The following is a 5,000-nucleotide window of genomic DNA, read 5'->3' as shown; positions in this document are numbered from 1 at the left end:
CTGACCCGCCCCCGTAGGCCGGCCCGGCCGCAAGATCGCAGGCGATCGAGCGGGGAGGGGGGGGCAGAGGGACTCGCTCCCCTGCCGCGGGAGCTCCGGACGTGCTAGAGGAGAAGGCGACCCGCCGAGGCGGGCGCGACCCCGCGAACGAGGCCCCTGCCGGGGCGGCTCGCTCCGCAGCGGGCGGGGGTGCGGCACGACGAGCCGACGCCACAGCGGCGGCAGCGGCGGAGGGGGACGCCCCCCTGCCGCCCGCGGCACGCCTCGGGGCCCACCCGGGCGGGTGCGGCCCTTCTGGCTTCCCCTCTTTTCTCGGCTCGGCCGCCCCGCCGCCCAAGCGCTGCTCGCAGCCGGCACCCGCGGGCACCCGGACGCAGGCCGGCACCGGCGCCTCGCGTGGTTTCGGACACCTGAGGGCTCACGGGGCCACGCGGCCGTCACACAGCCCGGATCGGTAAAGAAGTCCGAGGAAACCCCGCCGAGCCGGGGAGGGGGGGGCGCGCGGCGACGCGGCGAGGCGCGCGCCCCGCCGCCGACACCGCCGCCATCGTCACGGCCCCCTTCGCTCGCTCGGGGGAGGACAACACCTCGCGTGCGACGGGAAGCGAATTGGAAAGGAGACCGCCCTGCCTGAACACCGGACACCGCCGTTGCTCCCTATGACGGGGAGCACGGAGGAGCCGGCCCGCCGGGGGCCCTCTCCGACGCGACCCGAAAGGCCTCATCGATCGGTAAAGGAAAGACAGCGGAGAAGTAAGCGGTGGCCCCGCGGCCACGGTTCCTGGGACAGCGACGGCCGCGCGCGCCCGCTCCTCCGCCCGCCCGGGGAGGGCTGGCTGGGCGGCGGACGCGGGGCCCTGCGTGCGAGCGAGAGGGCAACGTCTGCGGAGAGGTGCAACGCCGGCCTGAACACCGGCAGAGCCGGCCCGCCGAGAAGCCTCTCCGACGCGCCCTAAGCGCCTCATCGATCGGGTAAGTACGGAAAGGCAGCGAAGGAGGACAAAAGCAAGCGGAGGCCCCGCGGCCACGGTTCCTGGGACAGCGACGGCCGCGCGCGCCCGCTCCCCCGCCCGCCCGGGGAGGGCTGGCTGGGCGGCGGACGCGGGGCCCTGCGTGCGAGCGAGAGGGCAACGTCTGCGGAGAGGTGCAACGCCGGCCTGAACACCGGCAGAGCCGGCCCGCCGAGAAGCCTCTCCCGACGCGCCCGGGGACGCCTCGGCGGGCGCTGCCTGCGGGTCTGAGTCGGTCAAAGACGGGGGGAGGAGCGGGAGGTGCCGCCGGCCACCCGCTCCAGACAACAACGCCCTCGAGCGAGGTCACCGGGACCGGGGGAAAGCCGCGGCAGGCTCGACTCCCCCGGGCCCTTCAGCGTTCCAGAGTGCCGGCGACCGCCACCGGCCGCCGGTCTTTGCCCGTCGCCCTCACGGTGGGAAAAGAAAAAAGAAAAAAAAAACACGAGGCGCCACGCCTCGCCCGCGCCATCGCCGGGGATCGGAGCACGGGGAAAGCCTACCCCCCGGCCACCTGCGTTCGGCTGCCGGCCACCGGGACCGGCTGCCATTGATCTTCCCCCGCTCAGCGGGCTCCAGCTTAGGGCCGGAGAAAAAGGACGGGGCGCCGCCGCCGCCTCGCCCGCCGCGTGCAGACTTTCTCGTCGAGCCCTCCGGCGACGGGGGAAGCCGGGGTAGGCCAGACGCCACGGGCCGCCCGCGTATGGCTCGCGCCGGCAAAAAGGAGGCCGAGGCGCCGCCGCCTCGCCCGCGCCATCATCAGGCCCTCCTCCCTGGGGGGGGCCGGGGAAAGCCGCGGCAGGCTCGAAACCCCCCGGCCGTCTGCGTGCGCCCGGCTGCCGGCCACCACGACCGGCCGCCGCTCTCTGCCCGCTTGGCGGGCTCCGGCTTAAGGCCGGAGAAAAACAAAGGACGAGGTGCCGCCACCTCGCCCGCCCCCATCCCCTGGCCCTCAGGAGCCGGCGGCGGCCGCCGCGGCGGGCTGGGCTCTCGCAGGCACCTCTGCCTCGGGGCCTCTACCAGCACTCGCCATCGCCATCATCGGGCCCTCGGGGGGACGGGGGAAAGCCGCGCCGAGCTCCGCTGCGCTCCCCCCGCCCTTCCAGCGTTCGAGTGCCGGCGGCGGCCGCCGCCGCCGGTCTTCGCTCTTCGCCCTGCCCCGCGGGAGCCGAACCGTCCGGGGGAACCGCCACTACGCCCGCCGAGCGCCCCACTTGGCCGGCCGAGGCGAGGGCGTTGCAGCCGCTGGCTAGCGCCGCTCTCGGAGGCGAGTCCCCACTCCCTCCTATAGTACGGACAGGCACGTCCCCGCCCCCGGCAAGCTGCAAGAACGGTGCCTCCGCCCACCGGGGGGGCGCGCCGCCGCCGCCGCCTTTTACGATGACGTAACTGGAGGCAGCGAAAAACAGCGACCCCTTGGGCAGCTCCGAGCAGGCGGCGGGGACAACACGTCTACCCCTCAGCCCCGGAAACGCGACCAAGTCCCGCCGGAGCCCGGTAGACGTGGCCACCCTTTTCGCCGGACGCGCCGACAGCGACGGTCCGCGCTCTCCGGGGACCGCCGCCGGCCGCCGCCGGCCCCGGAGCCGGGTCGACCTGGCGGCCACCTGCGGAGCCGGGTAGACCTAGCGGCCGCCACCGGCCGCGGAGGCGGGTAGACGTGGCGCCCGGCCGCGGAGGTCGGTAGACGTGGCGTCCGACCGCGGAGGCCGGTAGACGTGGCGTCCGACCGCGGAGGTCGGTAGACGTGGCGTCCGGCCGCGGAGGCGGGTAGACGTGGCGTCCGACCGCGGAGGCCGGTAGACGTGGCGTCCGGCCGCGGAGGCGGGTAGACGTGGCGCCCGGCCGCGGAGGTCGGTAGACGTGGCGTCCGACCGCGGAGGCCGGTAGACGTGGCGTCCGACCGCGGAGGTCGGTAGACGTGGCGTCCGGCCGCGGAGGCGGGTAGACGTGGCGTCCGACCGCGGAGGTCGGTAGACGTGGCGTCCGGCCGCGGAGGTTCGTAGACGTGGCGTCCGGCCGCGGAGGCGGGTAGACGTGGCGTCCGGCCGCGGAGGCGGGTGCACGTGGCGGCCGGCCGCCACGTGCTCCGGAGCCGGCTGGACCGGCCAGCCCGGTTCTCCCCAGGCCGAGCTGTGGGTGGGTGGTGGTGGGGGCTAATTTCTACTTTTTTCCCCTTTTTCGGGATTTACGCGAATCTGGCGCAAGGGCCACCCCGTCCCTGTTTCAGCAGGGCGGCGGGGGTCGTGGGGGGGGGTCCGGGGGGGTTAATTTTTTTTTTTTTTCCCCTTTTTCGGGATTTACGCGAATCTGGCGCAAGGGCCACCCCGTCCCTGTTTCAGCAGGGCGGCGGGGGTCGTGGGGGGGGGGTCCGGGGGGGTTAACTTTTTTTTTCCCCCTTTTTCGGGATTTACGCGAATCTGGCGCAAGGGCCACCCCGTCCCTGTTTCAGCAGGGCGGCGGGGGTCGTGGGGGGGGGTCCGGGGGGGTTAATTTTTTTTTTTTCCCCTTTTTCGGGATTTACGCGAATCTGGCGCAAGGGCCACCCCGTCCCTGTTTCAGCAGGGCGGCGGGGGTCGTGGGGGGGGGGTCCGGGGGGGTTAATTTTTTTTTTTTCCCCTTTTTCGGGATTTACGCGAATCTGGCGCAAGGGCCACCCCGTCCCTGTTTCAGCAGGGCGGCGGGGGTCGTAGGGGGGGGGGTCCGGGGGGGTTAACTTTTTTTTTTCCCCTTTTTCGGGATTTACGCGAATCTGGCGCAAGGGCCACCCCGTCCCTGTTTCAGCAGGGCGGCGGGGGGTCGTGGGGGGGGGTCCGGGGGGGTTAATTTTTTTTTTTTCCCCTTTTTCGGGATTTACGCGAATCTGGCGCAAGGGCCACCCCGTCCCTGTTTCAGCAGGGCGGCGGGGGTCGTGGGGGGGGGGTCCGGGGGGGTTAACTTTTTTTTTTCCCCTTTTTCGGGATTTACGCGAATCTGGCGCAAGGGCCACCCCGTCCCTGTTTCAGCAGGGCGGCGGGGGTCGTGGGGGGGGTCCGGGGGGGTTAACTTTTTTTTTTCCCCTTTTTCGGGATTTACGCGAATCTGGCGCAAGGGCCACCCCGTCCCTGTTTCAGCAGGGCGGCGGGGGTCGTGGGGGGGGTCCGGGGGGGTTAACTTTTTTTTTTCCCCTTTTTCGGGATTTACGCGAATCATGGTACAAGGACGGGCACCCCGTCATTTTGAATGGATTTTTAAGAATTTCGGGTTTTTTAAACGCCCCCCTCCCCCGCCGCCGCCCGCAACGCACGCGCCCACAGGCACGCGCCCCCCCCGCCCCGAACCGGTGGCCGCCGTGCGCTCGCCGGCTTCACCGCCCCGTCCAGCCTCTCCGCTCCGCTCCGCTCCGCCCCGCCCCGCCCCCACCCCCCCCCCCACCCCCCCCCCGGCTCACGGCAAGTCTGCCCTCCCGGCCGGCTTTTTTCCTCCCCAGCTGGTAGGGGAGGGGCCGGGTAGAGGCGGCGGCCCCCGGGGCGAGTTCGCCGTCTGCCGGGAGACTTCAGGACGGGGCGTCCATTGCCGAGTTATTATTTCTTTTTTAATGAAACAAATGTATTAGAAGAAGTATCTGCGACCCTGCAGACGCCACCCCGCCCCCCCCCGGCGGCACACGCGCGCTCAGAGAGAGACACACACACACACACACACACAGAGACACAGACACACACACGGAGACAGACACAGACACAGACACACACACACCGACACGCACACCTGCGCGCGCGCGCTCCCCCTCCCGCCCTCCCTCCCTCCCCGCGCTGCAGTTCCGTACCCGCCGACCGGCGGGTGCGGCCCCTCCGCCCCGACCGCAGACTCTCCGGCGCCCCGGAGCAGCGGGGGGGGCGGGCTGGGGGAGGTGTGCGTCCGCAGCCGCGCGCTCTGCGCATGCGCGCGCGCCCCGCTGCCCGGCAACCGGGCCCCCGCCCGCCCGCCCGCCCACGGCGAAAGGGCGCC

The sequence above is a fragment of the Aptenodytes patagonicus genome, unplaced genomic scaffold (genome assembly GCF_965638725.1).
Source record: "Aptenodytes patagonicus unplaced genomic scaffold, bAptPat1.pri.cur scaffold_170, whole genome shotgun sequence".
Classification (NCBI taxonomy): domain Eukaryota; kingdom Metazoa; phylum Chordata; class Aves; order Sphenisciformes; family Spheniscidae; genus Aptenodytes; species Aptenodytes patagonicus.
Note: the sequence above shows the minus strand (reverse complement) of the source record.